Below are 18,227 nucleotides of genomic sequence, written 5' to 3' on the forward strand. Positions count from 1 at the left end.
AACTTCACTGACACCGGGGGTCTTAGTGCTGACCTGTTCCTGACTCTGGCTCCTGACATAGATTCAGGAATCCTGACACTGGGGCCAGGAGTGGGGAGCCTCAGCCCCAGGGACTGAATGTGGCCCCCCAGGCATCTTTCTCTGGTCCTTGGGACTCTCCCCAAGCCACAGCCTGCACCCATACACCCTCCATGATGACTTTTGCCTACCTACCCGGCATCCTTGAGCCTGCCTGGGGGGAGAGACAGGCTGACTGCACCAATGGAAGTGTATGTTCTCTGCTCCACTAAGCTTTGCCTCTGGCCTTGTGCACTGCAGGGATGTGGCCCCCCAGAAGGTTTCTTAGAAAAGCATGTGGCCCTTGAACTGCAGAAGGCACCCCATTGCTCTCTTAACCTAAAGGAGGCAATTGTAGTCCTTTTTACAGAAGGCACCCCATTTTAAAAGGAAAAGGAAACAATCCGTGCAAGCTCTCAAAAGTTCTCTGGTGGAGAGGCCTCCTGTTCTCACTGCAGCGCAAGTGTGCATTTTAACAGCATGACAGGAGTGAGGCTGTTACTGGAGCAGGCAGGAAAGGGGGAGAACATGCCCAATCCAACCTGGGTTTCCGTTTGCAAGGCTGAAATCCAAGGATTCTCAAGCCCCACTGCCAAGTCCTGAGACTCAGCCCAGGCTGTCTGGCTGGGGGATCCCCAGGGCACTGTCAAGTTCCTTTTGCCAAAGATTACAAAACATCCTTTTCCTCTGACCAGAAGCTTTGCTCCCTCGCTCTCTGACAGATACCCCCATCCCGTCCCTCCCTGCCTTGGTTCGTCCCCTTCCTTCCTCAAAGCTCCTCCGTGGCTTCGTCTTCCTACTTCGTGGTTGTTTCTTAAGATGCAAGGAGCAAAGGACTTTGCAGCTGGAGGAAGGTAGGACGCAATCAGAAGAGGGGGGTGAGGGGGCAGCCACACAGAGCTTGGCTGTTGCTTCAGACCAAGGAGGAAAAGAGCAGGGGGAGGAAAGGGACTTTCTGCACAGCACACACATAAAACGGGCAGGGACCCCCACCCCACCCCCGCTAATCCTGGTGACTGCAAGCAGAGCAGAGAGGCTGGCATGTCTCTAAGTTGCCAGGCAGTCCATCAAATAAATTATTTGTGTGTATCACAAATGATTAGTTTGATGGACTGTGCCTGATAGCTTAGGGACATGATGTGTACCTCATATGCTCTTTTTTTGGTGTCGTGATTCTACTCTCCCCCTCTCCCCTTCTCCCTCTCTCCCTCCCTCTCTGCAATGACTTTCCTATGCTATGTAGTACAGGGTGAGTAGTGTCCATTGAGATTGGCAGGGCAGAAAGCAGGGCGATCCAGGATGGGCAGAGGCAGAGTCAATGCATTCTAGTCAATGCATTCGAGAGCCAGTATGGTGTAGTGGTTAAGAGCGGTAGTCTGGTAATCTGGGGAACCAGTTCGCGTCTCCGCTCCTCCACATGCAGCTGCTGGGTGACCTTCGGCCAGTCACACTTCTCTGAAGTCTCTCAGCCCCACTCACCTCACAGAGTGTTTGTTGTGGGGGAGGAAGGGAAAGGAGAATGTGGGCCACTTTGAGACTCCTGAAGGGGAGTGAAAGGCGGGATATCAAATCCAAACTCCTCCTCCTCCTCTTCTTCTTCTTCTTCTTCACACACACACACACACACACACACACCCTCTTGCAATTATGGTTGTAACCAGCAAAGTAGGCAGGTGGGAGCAACTGAGGTTCGTGGGCAGTTCCCTATCTGCCTTAATGGAGCAGCCTCCACTGTGTAGTGCATTGGACCTTAAAGTTCATGTCCAGGTATTTCCATATGTGCACTTTGCAGTCAAGATGTACAGGCCCAGAGGTTTAGCTTCTAGAGCAGACTTCATCAACTGTGCTCTCCAGATGTTTCTTCACAATTCCCATCAGCCACAGCCAGTCAAAAACATCTGGAGGGCACCAGGTTGATAAAGTCTGTTCTACAGAAACTGGGTAGAAAGCTCAACTCCAAAGAATAACTCTAGACTTCCGGGTTAGCGCCTCCGGCAATGGCGGAGTTCCTCTGATCGGGAGGAACTTGCTCCGTGGAATTTAGGGTCTGGCCGCCACGGCGAAGGCGGAGACCCACTAAAAATCGCAGGCGGGAGAAGCCTGTGAACGTGGGATTCGGCTGGCACCTTTTGCGCCTCCCCTACTCGCGGGGCGATGTGGGGTGAGCGGCGCGGTGCTTCGAATTGACTGCTTCTTTCACGGAGTGAAGCATTGCTGTTGCCGGAGAGCGCTGACTTTTTCCTGTGGACAATTTGATTCTAAACAACCACCCGTGAGTAGAATGGATGGATGTGATGAATATTAAAATTGATATTTTGGGACAAAAAGCGACTAATTTGGGACAAAAAGTGAACATCTACACAGAAACTATTCAGGAACCGATACAAGAATCTACTTTGACATGCAAATGGTGGAGAAAGCGAGGGAGAAAGTTGTGGTTGTTGAACCTAAAGTAATACAAGTGGAGAGGGAGAGAGCCCCAGCCTTACAGAAGCAACTTGATGATTACAAGTTGTTGCCCTCTATGATTGAATTCAGAGAAAGTCAGATTGGAACCCTGCTTGGACTGGAGAAGGAAAGTTGGATAGATCACCTCATGCAGGGATTTACTGACCTTTGGGATCTGGACCTGGGTCAGGAGGAAATTGGAGTTGTGGGGACCTGCAGATTTGGAGGGACTTTGAAACACGTCCTGAAATATCTTTTGGATTTTAGTTCTAACCACGGAGATGTGGATGACATGTCGAGAAGGAATAAAAACATTGTTAGGTTGGAGCTCCCTCGAGACCTACTCTTCAGCATCAAAGAAAGGAAATTAAGAACAAGATCAGCAGAAGACAAAGTAAAGTGTATGTATAAATGCGAAGAAGACTTGCAGAAGGGACCTGGAAAAGAGTTAAGAGCCTCGGACAGAAGAGCACCAGGTTGATGGACTATATGGAATTGACGGAAATGACTGGCAGAATCCGAGACCAGGGAGAAGAGACGGTGGAAGAAGACTGGAAAAAGTTTAAAGTTTATTTATAGAAATATGGTAAAATTAATGAGTGTTAGAAAAATGTTTGAATGAAATTATACGGCCTTAGTAGAAGTGTTATAAGGAGTTAAGCATAAATAAGTATTATAGTATTAATGGAAAATAAGGTTAAAATAAGTTAAGATATTTATATGACAGAAAATAGTGAAAGATGGAAAGGATTTGCTGAAACAATTATTAGAAGTGGAATACAAAAAGGGAGGTGAGAGGAAGTTGATGAAACAAGGGAATGAAAGATAAGGCATTGAAATGGTATGATGTATGTTTTTAAATTGTTTTTGTTCTGTTTTGTTTAGTTTAATGCGTTAATGTTGTGTGGTGTATTGTTTATATATTATATTGTATTGTTTTTTCTCTCTTTTGTTTTTTCTTCTTTTTTTCTCCTTTTCTTTTTCTTCTTGTTTGTAAGGTTTAAAAGTAATAAATATTATTTTTTTAAAAAAGAATGATAACTCTAGTAACGCTTGCAAACCATTTTTGCAAGGCATTCCTCAAGGACAAAAATAGGGACAAAATAGAGGCAGCTATTTTTCCAACAATGTGTTCCATAAAATAGAGACCATGGTAAATAAGGACAGCTGGAATGTCTGGAATGCATCAACCATGGAGATGAGTTGTGTGCTAGAGTTCTGTAAAGAGCAATGGCTTTAAAAGAGGATTTGACAAATTTGAGGCAGAGAAGGCTGTCAATGGCCGCTAGCCAGGATGGCTCTGTCCTGCCTCCATAGCTGGATGGTCATGGCTGTCAGTTGCTGGGAGAGGGTTCTTGTGCTCAGATCCTACTTGCAGGTTTCCCAGGTGCATCTGCTTGATCACTGTGATAACAGGATGCAGAACTAACTGTTCACTGTTGAATAACTGCCCCACAATTGGATCAAAACAATTGCTCTATAAACACCAGATAGAATTTAACCTCCACATGGACTATCAAATCAGAGCCAATGCTCAATGAAGGCTGGGCTTACCTCCCCATAAGCTTTGTGCAAGCAAATCAGGAGGAACACTCTGGGGAAGTCCCAGGAGGTGCTGAGGTTGTTTCATAGGGGCTGCATGCTGACAACCCAAGGGATCTCTCCCAGCATTGATGAGATCGTAGTTGTCATTGCTCACATGGTGAAATGGAAATTCCTGAGGGACATTTAAAGGAGCAATGCAAATCATGGTGAGACAGTTGTGCTTAGTCACACTCCCCAGGAATACATTGGGAAGGCTGCCCTTTGGCCATAGGGTGAGGGAATGGTCTCAATTTGATCATTTCCCAGCACACGGAACTTTCCATGGGGTTGGTTTGTGTGGCTCATCTTTCCCATCTGTTCCTTTCCTGGCAGCTCCTGCTAAGGCACAGCCTGAGGAGCAGCTAGCAGAAGTTGGAAGCGGTGCTGAGCTCCAAAGGCTCTGGGACGGGTGCTGGCTGCAGAGGACACCTTGAATTTCAGAGGCTGCACCACACAGGGTGAGTTTGCCACCTCCCTCCACTTTGTCTAAAGAAGTCTGAGGGATGTTTCCAGTGTGTGGAGTATTGGGCGCTGCCTTGGACCAAGTGACTATGGGTTCATCTGGTTTCATGTTGTCCACAATGACTGGCAACAGGTCTCTCTCCCAGTGGTTTGAGGGAAGGGTGTAGCTCAGTGGTAGAGCATCTACCAGGTCGGGCTGGGAGTGAACCTTCCCTGAAATCCTGGAGAGTCACGGCTAGCAGCAGAGTTTGTAACCAAATCCATACTTAATAAACAGAACACTGAATTAAAAGCCTAACTTATGGTTCTCCTGATAGTTTTAAAAAAGTGATATACAGGTAGAATTTTTCCAAATCTTTATTTACTGTATTTGTTACTTTATAGAACAGTGGCTTCTATAATGCTGGACTTATACAACTAAAGTTGGGTGTACAGCGTGTTAGGAGAGGGGGTAGCACCTCCGGTGGGGGACACGTCATGCTCCTTCAAGAGTAGTTTGCCCACCTTGTCCCCATCCTGCACTCAACTCTCACCTGTGGCTCCTAGAAATTGGCAGAATGTAACTGCAGCCACAACCCCAGAAATGGCTTCAACTGGCTGGCTAAGCAGGTGAGGTTGGCTGATGGGTCTTAAACCCTTGGAAAGTTAGGGTCTTCCCTGTATGCAAAGACAGGCTCTAGCGGATGGAGCAAATGAGGTCAAGAGTGGGTCCAACGGTCAAGAAGGTGGTTTCTGCATGTGCTGGAGAGGGAAGTGAGGGGCACGTGGGGCTTGTCCACCTGGAAAGGGAGCCCATCCAGGGGAAGGAAAACTCTGATCCTAAACCTCTGTTGCCTTGTGGGTTATCTTTGGGAGAAGGGAAGGCTCAGGAGGAAACCCTACAGAAATCTGGAGTGGAGTCCCTAAGACGGTTGGGTGGCACCTTGTACACCTCCTTCCAGCTACTACTGCAGCCCAGCTGGGCCAAACGTCTTGCTCTGCCTTTCTTTGGACCCCATCAGTGAGGCCAAGAGAAAGGGGGGTCTCCAAATACACTGCCCAGGCTTGCACCCAGGGGAGGTCACTTCAGTGCTGCCAATGCACCGTACCCCTGGAGGCGCACTCTATTGTCTCTCGAGACAGACAGATGCAAACTAGTATGGTATCAAAATATTATATATATATATATATATATATATATATATATATATATATATTATTAATATTACACATATATACATATAGACATATACAAAATCCATTACATAACTTATACATATTATATCCACTCCACAGATCATAAGTATAATACACAGTTGTTTTAGGCTCTGCTGAGCCTTGGACTTCCCTCCACTCCTTTGGTAAGTATCAGATAAATTCTATGGTCATGTATTTTATCTCTTTTACATAGTAATCCCTTACTGTTAGAGTTATTCCAACCCCGCCAGTGTCATCTGAAATTTAGTTCCAATATACATCCAATATTTATTCCAATTATCATGAAATTTCTGTTCATCTTGATCCCTTAATCTTCCTGTTATTCTAGCGAGCTTGGCATAATTTGTCACTTTAACCTGCCAATCACTTATATTGGGTATAACCTCCGTTTTCCAATTTTGTGCTAACATGATTCTTGCGGCTGTTGTGGCATATAAGAATAATGTCTTATCTTCTTTTTTAATTTCTTTACCCGTCATTCCTAGCAGAAAAGCTTTGGGTTTTTTGGGGAAAGTGTATTTAATTTTTTTTTAAAGTTTGTTATAGATCGATTCCCAAAAGCCTTTCACTTTGCTACATGACCACCACATGTGGTAGAATTCATCTTCTACTTCTCCACATTTCCAACATCTTTTGTTCTTCAACCTATAAATCTTAGCCAGTTTCACTGGCGTGTGGTACCACCTATAGATCATTTTCCACAGGTTTTCCCTTAGTGCCGTACACGCCGTGAACTTCATGTTAGTATTCCATAATTCCAGCCACCTCTCAAAGTCGATGTTATAACCAATGTTTATCGCCCATTTAGTCATGACCTCCTTCACCTCCTCGTCTTTTGTGTACCACTCCAGTAAAATATCATACATCCTAGACAATATTTTATTCTTACCTTCTATAACTTCCACATTGAATTTAGATTTTTTTGTCTTCAAATTCTTTTTATCTTCTTTTAACAAATCATTTACCTGGTGGTATTGCAGCCACCCTGTAAATGAGTTTTTAATCTCTTTGTACGGTCTAAGTTTAATGCCTTGATCAGTTTTCCTCGTAAGTTCTTCATAGGTGGCATTCTTCCCTTCCATATTAATTTTTTTGACAGTTAACACCTCTGTTGGTGAAATCCACCAAGGTGTCTTCCTTTCCAATAGATTTTTATTTCTTTCCCATACTTGGAATATTGGTCCTCTAAAAATATGGTTTAGAAAGCCTCTATGTACTTTCACCTTTTCATACCACAGGTACGAGTGCCACCCGTACCTGTTATCGAAGCCTTCCAAATCCAAGATGTCCCTATTTTCCAGTCTTATCCAATCTTTCAGCCACAATAAACACGCCGCTTCATAATATAAACTTAAATCCGGTAGGGAGAAACCCCCTCTTTCTTTTCTATCTACCAATATTTTCATTTTTATTCGCGGTCTTTTCCCCTGCCAGATGTATCTCGCCAAGGCTCTTTGCCACTCTTTACACTGCTTTAAACCTTTAAGTACAGGAATGGTTTGAAATAAAAATAACATTCTAGGCAGGACATTCATTTTGATAACCGCTATCCTCCCCAGAAAAGACAATCTCATTCTCTCCCAGATTTCTAAATCTTTCTTAATATTCTTCCAGGTGACCTCATAGTTATCCTTATATAAGTTAATATTTTTAGCCGTAATCCACACTCCAAGGTACTTCACCTTCTTTGCTGTCATAATTCCCGTCTTTTGTTCTAAATCTGCAGTATCTTCTTTAGTTAAGTTTTTAGTCAGCATTTTGGTCTTATTTTTATTAACCTTAAGGCCTGACACAGCACCGAACTCTTCGAATTTTTGTAAGGCTTCTTTTACACTATGCTTTGGATCTTCAATGTTAGTACAATATCATCCGCAAAGGCTTCGATTTTGTGTTCCTTAGTCCCTACCTTAACTCCTTTAACCTCTGCTGTTTCCCTCAGTCTCTTAGTAAGTACTTCCAATACTGTTATAAATAATAGAGGAGATAAGCGGCAACCTTGTCTAGTCCCTTTGGATATATCAAAAAATTCTGATGTAGTGTTGTTTATTAGAAGTTTTGCTTTTTGCTCATGGTAGATAGCTTCTATACCTTTTCTAAATCTTTCTCCCATCCCCATAATTTTCAAATTTTCCATCAAAAAACGCCAAGAGACATTGTCAAATGCCTTTTCGGCATCAATAAATATCAAGGCCGCCTGTTTATCTATTCTAGTTTCCAAGTATTCAATGATATCTATCACATTTCTTACGTTGTCCTTCAATTGTCTCCCTGGTAGGAAGCCCTTTTGGTCTTTGTGAATTCTGCTATTTAATACTTTTTAAAATCTTTCTGCCATTACATCCGCAAACAATTTATAGTCGTTATTTAATCACGAGATTCTTCACCTCTAAGGCGTCCACATCTTTTTTAGGAATTAATGTGATATAGGCTTCCTTCCAGGTATTCGGAATCCTTCCCTCTTTTAGAATATTATTCATAACTTCACATAAAGTTGGACATAGTTGGTCGCTTAATGTTTTATAATATTTGGCCGGTAAGCCATCCGGCCCCGGCGCTTTTCCAATTTTCATCTTTTTTATTGCCTTCCTTATCTCATCTTCTAAAGCCGGGGGGGGGGATTGCCAGGAGATGTATTAGTCATGTTTAACTCGTTGGATATGAGGAACGAAGTACTGAAACAGAATTACAACAAAAGGTTATGTATCGAAGGAAATTCAATTATTATATTTAAAGAGATCCCCTCGAGATTTCTTCGAAGGAGGGACGTTTATAAAAAATTAACTAACCAGTTGAAGAAAAATGGGATCCTGTATAGATGGGAATTCCCGGAAGGAATTTCATTTTACTTTAAGGAAAAAAGATTTAAACTGTCCAGCCCTTCAGAACTTGAAAAAATTGCAAGAAGATACGAGAAGGAACTTGGAAAGATGGTGGGGTGGGAGGAGGTAGGGGAGCAGCTGGGGGAGGGGGGCGGAGGCGGGGGGTGAAGAGGAAGAGAGGGAGACAAATTGAGCAGAAGAGAGGGAAGGGGAAGAGACAGAAGACAAAGAACAGTAGTTCTAACCTAGACTTGATAATTTACTAATTGTATATAATCGATGGCTTTAAAAACACTGTCTTGGAACGTGAATGGGCTTAACAATAAAAATAAAAGGAACCAGATTGCTCATATATTACTAAAAAAGAATCTTGACCTAATCTGCTTACAAGAGACTCACGTAACAAGAAAACACAAGAGAATTCTGATTAATAAGAGATTAGGGTTGGATTTTGTGGCATCAGATAAGGTTAAGAAAAGAGGAGTGGTACTATACATAAAGGAAAAACTCGATCCAAAATTACTGTATAAAGATGAACAAGGGAGAATGATAGTAGTACAGATTATGTTACAAGGAGTAAAAATAATTGTCGCCGGAATATACGCACCTAATGACAAAAAATCGGCTTTTTTCTCCGAATTAGGTAACAAGTTATTAGAGTGGATGGATCAAAAAATGATATTGATGGGCGATTTTAATGGAGTGGTGTCACCAAATTTGGATAGATCAACAAAAAAGCAAGAGACAAAGGAAGGCAAGTTACCTCAAACGTTTTTTGTTTTGGTCGATAATATGGGACTAATTGATGCTTGGAGATTTAAAAATCCTACTACAAAACAGTATACCTTTTTCTCAAATCCAAATCGGAGTTGGGGGAGAATAGATAATATTTGGATCTCGAAGGAACTGACACAGAGTTTAACTAAATCCGAAATTCTCCCACAAACTATGTCTGATCATAATCCAGTATTTATAGAGATAAAGGGTAAAGATGTTAGAGCATTTAGATGGAGAATGAATAAATTCCTATTTAACAATCAAAAGATAGTAAGCAAGGCAAAAGAAACAATTGAAGAGTATTTCAAGTGGAACTTAAACAAAGGGATAGCCATAGAAACAGTTTGGGATGCAGGAAAAGCCGTTATGAGGGGCTTCCTAATCCAGAAAAACAGCCACCTAAGAAAAGAAAAAGAGAAAAAGAAAGAGGAGATCCTAATACAGCTTATGGAGAATTAAAGACAATTAACTATTAAACCAGGTGAGGAGACAATAAAGCAAAATATAAAGATACTACAAGCCCAGTTTTCTATGATAGTAAATCAGGAGATTGAGTGAAAAATTAAAATGATGAAACAAAAGAGTTTTGAATCAGCTAATAAAATAGGGAAATACTTGGTGTGGCAATTAAGAGAAAGGAAAAAACAAACTACGATCTGTAAGATAAGGGATGGAGAAAGGATAGTGGAAGAGCCAAAAGAAATAAAAAGGATATTTCAGAAGTACTATAAGGATTTATATAAAAGAGAAAAGGAAACAGACTATGAAATAGAACGCTATCTGCAAGAACATCATTTACAACAGATTGCAACTGAAGAAAAAGAGTTACTAGACCAAAATATTTTTTATAAATAAGACTACCTGGTAAAAGCAAGCTCACACCTCTCATTGAGTTTGTATACATACTTAGGGTACATATTTAAGTGGCTTGTTTATAACTCTATTTGGGAATGATTCATGTTTTTATGTAGCAGCATTGTTTTATACTTTTTGGATGTCTCAGGATCATATTATAAAGTAGTTGTGTTCTGTGTTACAAATGAAGCGTTGCTGGGAGTTGTTTCTCCACCCCGCCCCCCACATATTTCTTATCAATAAAATATTTGGTGTGGTACCAGCAGAAATTTATTCTGAAAGTGTGGCCCAGAGCAGTGGCGGAGGAAGCTTTTCCGGCACCCAGGGCGGGGCATGCACACGCGGCAGCCTGTACGGACGCTGCGCCCTCAACTGCTGTACAGCGGGGGGGGGGGCAGCAGGCTATCTTGTCACACACACCCCCGGGTGGCACCCCCCCTGCCCCGCCTTCATATGCCCCTGGCCCAGAGAAAATAACTTTGAGACCCACTGACCTAGATGGGCCAGCAGGGCTTTTTGATGCCAAACATGAGAGCAGATGCCAATGGGCTCCACTGCACAATTTAAACAGGTCTTAGGATATGGATGGCCAGGGTACAGCAACTACCAAACTGGTCGTAGATCTGTAGGAAACTGCCTTGTTGAAGGAAGATCTTAGGTCCATCTAAGTGAGTAATGATGACATTGCCTGGCAGCTGCTCTCAGGAGCTTCAAAGATAGCGAATCTTTTCCATCCTCACCTGGAGATGTTGGGAACTGAACCAGAGGTCTTGTGCATACAGAATGTGGGCTCTACCCTTCAGTTATGGCCCAGTTCCCCACCCACACCCCCAAAACCACCATATACCCAGCACTGAACAGTCTGTAGCACAAATTCTTACCATCACCTGCTCCCTGATCCTTTTACTTGGAGATGTCAGGAACACAGCAAGATCCTTCGAAATACCCACTTCTCTGAATTTTGCAGTACCATTTTTCCAGCCAAGTAATCTGCACAAGAATGCATATACTAGGGTGAAGCATGCATGGAGACACATGTACTAGTGAAAGTGACATACAGAAATGGGAAAATGTGCTTTGCAAATGTGTATATTGGGCAAAACTGCATATAAAGGTGTGTGCTTCAGGAAAAATTCATACTAAAATGCTGATGAATTTTCACAAGAACTGCTTGAAAGAAATTTGCAAGTTCATGTGGAGGTGTGAATACCAGAATTTAACTTTGGAGGAATCAAAAACTGAGAGAAACCAAAGCAGACATCACTAGTAAACTGATACAATAAATTCTCATTTGGTGCTTCTGCACCTCTGAGTGTGTTGGCAACGTTTTTACTGTGGATTCCACACATCTAGTTAAAGAGCAAGCCAGGGGCCAGTCGTGTCTGTTTCTCTTTAAAGTTGGGCCTCAGTTTTGTGGGACGGGGGAGGGGGGATGAGTTATTGCCACTTGGCAGAACTCCCTGTTTCTGAAAGCATTATGAAAACCTTCCCAGAGAGAAGCGATGACATTCTTGGGACGCCAGCAGAGCACTGCAGTCCTCCAAGAGCCAACCATTCTGCCTGCTGTCCTGCCATTTATTGAAGAGAATTGACTTGACCATTGTGCTCCATCTTAATCTGTTGCTACTTGGGCTTCATTACTTGACTATGCTTTCTTATTTTAGGCACCTCAAGCTTTTGCCTAAGGAGAAAACAAGGGTGATTTTTATTGCTGTTGCAAATAAAAATAGCTACTGATTTATTTTAAAACTCCACCCACTGCCTCTCCATTAACAAACTTTCTTTGACCAACCAAGACTTGAGAATCTCACTGATCTCATCTGGCTCTGTGCCTTTCTTACTTTCTTCTGGTAGGACAGGGTGGGCTTTTCCAAATTCTCCAATTGTGTATCTCTCCAAATCAAGAAATAAGTCAAGTAAGTAGTTTGGGCTTCTAAAAAGAGGCAGAGAGCCTTTCCCAGCTCCAGGGCTACGTCTCCCCCTGGGCAGCCTTCCAGGGGCCGCATGCTGGGGTAGGCAGGGCCAGAGGCAAACAGTGTGCAAGGCAAGAAACTTTGTACCACACAAAAGACAGAGGTTTCTTCACATATGTATCTCCATCCAAGTCACCATTCAAGGAAACATTCCAGCCAGGCAAAAGCTCCCAAGGAGGGTGTGGAGCAGGGCAGTTGAGGGACATGGCCCGGGTTAGAGACCTGAGGGCCTCTGGTGCTCTGCTTGGTATTCCTTCCACTGCCACAAAGTGGCAGGAAGTTCCACATGCAGCTTTTGACAGGTGCAGTTTTCTGCTGCTGCTTCCCTCCCTCCACCAGCAAGCAGATTGCTGCTCTTCAGAACAGCTGCATGCACCCTCCTAATGGCATGTCCATCTATCCAGTACTGATACTTTGTTCCAGGACTGAAAGTTTTCCTAGGGCTGCAATTGCATTTTCAGGGGAAGTTTCAATCCTGGCATTCCTAGCTGTTGTACAGATAGAAACACTTCCTGCTAGGAAAATGAGGCGGCTTAGAGCACTGCTGTCAGGAAACACACAGGTGCCCCTCTCACAGGTACTTACGCATGGCACTATATGCACAGATGCCCAAAAAAGAGCAAGCCGATTCCATATGAAGTTACCATTTTCTTTTGGCTGGATCCCTTCTAGTCCCTTTAACAGCAGCCGGCGCTGCTGGGCGTTTTCTCACCAGCTTCATTTGCACCTCTAAGGAAGCTGCTATATGCACAGAAGCAAAGTCACGAGAATACATTGGCAGCCCCATTTCCAACAACAGCAAACCAGGACCGACCGACCGACCAGCCCTCACAGTGTGCTCCATACAGCAACTTACTTTATTTTATTTTATATTTTACCAACTCCACTCCTGTGCTTTTGATGAGAAATCAGCAAGTGACATATTTCTTGGCACCAAGCAGGAGGGGTTCAGAGAAGCTTCACCTGAGGAATTATTGCGTTATAAAGGCACAGGCGCCCCGCCAGAGAAAACATTGGCTCCCGGCGAAGTTAACAGAAGAGAACTGTAGCTCCCTCGGCTCGCTTCGTCTCCATGTCAGGAAAAGACTCGCCGGCTCAACTTCGATGTCTCTGGGCTTTTATTGGAAAAAAGCAGAGGAGCAGCTGCAGTAGGAAAAGTTGGCAATTCCGGCTCCTACGGTTCCCTCGCCTCCCCTCTGCGCTGCTCCTGCGCTTGCAACGCGCCGATCTTTGCCCTTCCGCACCTGCCGGCCGGGTCCGCCCCTCCGGCCGGAGCTGGGCGCGGCGCGTCCGCCTGGAGCTGCGAGCCGGCGACGCCCCGGCCCGGCGGGCGGCTCTCCCCGTGGAGCGAGGCGCCTTCGTGGGCGATGGGGGGAACCTTGAGCCGCCGCGGGCAGCCGCCGCCTCCGCCTTGCAGGCTGGAGGGGGCCGGGTAAGTGCAGGGGAAGAGCCTGGCAGGTGGCCCTCCCTGGCAAGGGGGTGTAACTCCCCCACTGTGACTCCCCCACTTCCTTAAGAGTGAAACGAGGAGGTAAAGCTGGTGGGGCAGACAGGGTGGGGCAGTGGTTAGAGCGTCCGAGAGCCCACGAAGTGATCTTGGCCCAGTCCCTGTCTCTCAGCCTAGCCCACCTCGCAGGGTTGTTGTGGGGATAAGACGGAAAGGGGAGACGTGTGCGCCCCCTCCCTGCGCTCCCTGAAAGGTAGTGGGATACAGATGACAAAATTAGAGCTCCCCTCTTGTTCCCGTCAAAGCTAAGGCTGATCAGCCCCCTATGAAAATTGGAATTTTTGAAAAGCCCCGGCTGCTCGGAGGGAGACGTTTTCTGTGCTTTGTAGTTAGGCTGCAATCCTGATCGTCTTTGCTTCATTAGAGAATAAACTTCCTTGACATCGAACAGGCTTCAGTGAGCCTGCAGAGGATTGGGCCCTTCTTCTCTTGTGGGTCAAAGATGGCTTCTAGGTGGCTCTCTGCATCCCACATTCTCCCCCACTGATGGTCATGTTCTCTCTCCTCTCTTGGAGGCAGAACTAAGGCCTCTGAATGGGGAGGGCAGTCCAGTTGGGGGCTTTCCAGGCACCTGGAGGCAGGGAGCAGGAGGGAGACTTACAGACTGCAGCCTCCTCTGCCCTTTTGTCCCGCAGCTGCTGCTGCACCTGGAGAAGGGCAGCAGGCTGAGCAGCCAGAAGGCTGAGCCTGCCAGCCCGGCCCACGGGCAGCCAGGGGAAGTTTCTGCCATCGCGGTTTCGGGGGGGGGACCTGCTTATTTGGAGGCTCCATAGCCTTGGGCCTCCCCAAAGGGGTATTTTCCCTTGGGGTTTATCCTCTGGAGGGTGATGCCGGTGACAAGATTCCCCCTGAACTGTTTTTTGTGGGTGGGCTTCCGCCTTGGTGGAACAACTGTGGCTGGAAGGAGGCTGGCAGGCAAATGGGGGTCAGACTGGCTTCTAGTTGAGACGCGGAAGGTTTGGAGAGTGGAGCTTGGGGTGAGAGCGCAAATGCAGCACCTCAACTGATGGTGTCTCTGGTTTTTGCTGTTTTCTATATCTCCTGTAGTTATTGTACTTTTGTGTTTGCAATTACTGCAATTTTATTATATTTTATTTTGCATTAATCTGTTCACTGTTTTGGGAGCCTTCGGGCCAAAAAGTCTGTATAAATAAACCAATCAATGAGTGAATCCGGTTGAGAACAAGATGCTGCCCTAGATGGGCTTTTGGCCTGATTCAACACAGCAATCCTGATCTTTTGCAATCCTGTTCTCATGCTCTCCTGTTCTGCACTTGTCCACCCCTTTGCAAGGGCCCCCATTAACTTTCATGGACTACTGGAGATAGGACAATAAACCAGCTGAGCCTCTTCTCTATGTGTCTACATCAGAGTAACTCCAACTGTGACCAATGGGGCTTACTTCCCAGGAAGTGGATTTAACATCCTGGCCTCTGAAATTTGTGACTAGTCTAGCAGATTTATTTTGACATCTTATGCCACAATAAATCTGCTAGTCTTCAAGGTGCCACAATTTTTTTGTTGCTGCTGCTGCTTTTGTTGAAACATAATGCTCTCCCCTCTGGAATTTGTCACAATAAGCTAGCCTGATGGTTACTCACTTGGATGCCTTTATAAATGAAAGGATTAGAAGTGTTGGAGGGTGAAAAGGATTGGATGTGTAAGACTGGAGGAGGATTCTCTCTGTGCTGTGTTGTACCTGTGGGCAGCTGTGAGGTGGGTGGCAGCCCAGCGGGAGAGCACTTGTTTTGCCTTAGGGGCTCTGAGGTTCAGTCTCTGGGATGGTCAGGTAGGGCAGGGAAAATCTTCTCCCCAAGGCCCTAGAAAGCTTGCAGCCTGTGAGTGCGTAGCCAATGTTCCCCCAAATAATTCTGGGGTGCTACTTGGTTAAGGGTGCTGAGAGTTGTTAGGGGACCCCATTCCCACCCCAGAGCTACAATTCCAGAGTCCCCTGGGAAGAAGGATCAAATGTGAAGCCACTCTGGGAAGCCAGAACATGGTACCCTCGTTCTTTAAATGTACTGTATGTTGTGACTGTGGCCTAACATGGATGGAAAAGGTACAGCGAAAGGGCACACCAGTTCTGCCAGGTGTGACTAAAAGGCAAGGGGACACCTCCTGTTGCTGCCTCATTTCCTGCCAGGCTCTTGCTCCATGACTTTTGACAGCTCCCTGGCACACAAATATTACACAGGTGGAAGGTATCCTATTGCTTCATCTCTCTGCCAGCGATGGAGCACGTGCCATGCATACACCTTGTCTCAGGCAGGTTCACTCTCTGGCATCTCTGGGAAGGGCTGTCCAGAGCCCTGGAGAGCTGCTGCCAGTCGGTGTAAACAATATTGAGCTGATAAAAGGCATGGGACTCTTCTACTGAGACCTAGTACTGTCTCAGTGCTTGCTGCTTCCACACACCCGCCCCCAAATCAGCCCACCACACCTGCCCAACCAGGACATTTGTCAATAAAGAATTAATACATCATAGAGGTCCAAATCCTTGTTCTCTCTCTGTAGCCCTTGAGGCCTTTGATGAAGTTCATGCAGCTGCACAGCTTCTGCCCCCGCACTCAAATCCTGCCACTGAAATTGTGCTTATATAATATGTCCCTACTGTACTGGTTGAGAGAAATTAACACAACCAGAGGACAAAAGATCTAGGATTGAGAAAATATGGAAAGTGTTTATTGATCATACACGTGCAAATGCCCCCTGCCCTCTGTAGACTACGGAGCTTTTCAGTTACCTCTTTACCTTGAAACCCTGTAAAGAATAAAGGAGAACCATCAGGATTCACATTAGCAAAGCCCTCTTCATCCTTTGCTCACCTAAGGAGGAATCCAGGAAGATCAAGTGCTCCCCTCCTTCTGCTTGGCTGTGATCCATGTTAAGTAGGAACATCTTTTTTATTTTCTGTTTCTCTAAAAGATAAGATACAAATTAAAAACAAAAGGGATACAAAGGGGGAGTTACTAACTGAGGCTTATGACCGCTCAATACTTGCTGATAATCTTCACACTTGCTATCTCTGCATGGCAAAGGTGTCCCTGCCCAGGTATGGAGAGGATGGTCCTCTTCCATGCCAAAGCAGGGAGAGAAAAGTGCTTTGCAAACTTGGAAGCCACACTTGCAAAAGTCCCCCTTGCCCACCACCCAATGATTTCACATTTACACAGGCAGCAAATGTGGGATGTCACACAGAGACCATTCTGGAATATGCTGTCTTACAACTTGAGCCCTGGGTTCCTGTTATTAGTTCCAGTTGTACTTTGTTTTGTTTTTAAAAACATTCTAAACTGGATTTAGATGTTATCATAGGAAGTTGTACAGCAATTACAAACTATCTATGAGAACCCATTTATAATTTTTGGTGCAAACAGTTCTGTGAGAAGAAGAAGCAGATGCTGTCTTGAGGACACCCCCACCTTAAAAAAAAACAGGTTCCAAATTTGCACCCCACCCAAACATTATTGGCATCCATCTGTCTTGGGAGATAATGGAAGAGTGTGCCTTCAAGGGTAAAGTCATACCATTGGAGAGTTACAGCACCTGCTGTGGCTGTAGAGACTGATAGGGGAGAGACATGTTTTGTTGCAGCTGGGGCAGATGAAGGAGTCTGGTTGTGCTGCTGCAGATGCACCAGGATGTTTCTTTTCTCGCACTCCTGCAAGCGGTCATTCCTCTTCTGGTCATGTTTGTGGATGCATGACCTGACTGTCTCCAGGCACTGCACTCATCTGCAAGGGATTCCTACATGGCGGAGTTGATGTTGCCGACCTTCATGTCACATTTGCAGATGTCTGTGTTGCACAGAATTGGTCTGCCAAAGGGCCCTGGTGCCTAAAGGCAGCTCACCATAGACCAGGTCCTTGGGGATTCTTCTATCTTCCATTCTGTGTACATAATCAAGTGAGTGTTTCTGTCGCTGAGACAGAAGTATGAAGATGCTGGGAGTAGCTCAGCTGATAAGAGTATGAGACTCTTAATCTCAGGGTCATGAGTCTGAGCTGTGTGTTGAGCAAAATATTCCTGCATTGCAGGGGATTGGACTTGATGACCTTTGTGGTCCCTTCCAACTGATACAGTTGGGGCATGTTCTCAGGGATTGTGTGAAGAAGCCCAAATGACTGTCAGGGGTGGCAATTTGACCCCTGGGCATTATGGGAGTTGTAGTCCAACAACAGCTGCAGAGTTGCATGCTAGCCACCACTGCCTGAAGCTTGAGGAAGGGCCAAAGCCCAAGGGCAGAGCATCTGCTTTGCTTGCAGAAGGTTCCAGGTTCCATCTCTGGCATCTCCAAGTAGACCCTCCAACACCAAAGAGCAACTGGGCTACATGGACCAAGGGTCTGACTCTATCCTGAGTCAGACCATTGATGTTCCCAAAACAAAGTGTCTTGTGCATAAGCCAGTGGTAGCTGACCTGTGTGTGACCCTCCAGATGTAGCTGAACTGCAGTTTCTACCTGTCTCCCCCCTCCCCCTGTCATGGCCAGTGACAACAGCTGGAGGACCCCAGGCTGGTTTGCCATCCCTGACATAAAGTTCTGTGG

At 45.3% G+C, this 18,227-nt stretch overlaps 1 protein-coding gene across 1 annotated transcript in view; it reads left to right on the top strand.

Annotated features, from left to right (window-relative positions):
• Positions 1-777: 777 nt before the first annotated feature.
• TACC1 (transforming acidic coiled-coil containing protein 1) overlaps positions 778-18,227 on the top strand; it is a 100,954-nt gene continuing 83,504 nt past the window's right edge. The window contains exons 1-2 of the mRNA XM_079954975.1: positions 778-911; positions 4,423-4,547. The gene's annotated coding sequence lies outside the window, so the exon portion shown is untranslated. The remainder of the gene's footprint in view (positions 912-4,422; positions 4,548-18,227) is intronic.

The sequence above is a fragment of the Podarcis cretensis genome, assembly GCF_951804945.1.
Source record: "Podarcis cretensis genome assembly, chromosome: 15".
Taxonomy (NCBI): domain Eukaryota; kingdom Metazoa; phylum Chordata; class Lepidosauria; order Squamata; family Lacertidae; genus Podarcis; species Podarcis cretensis.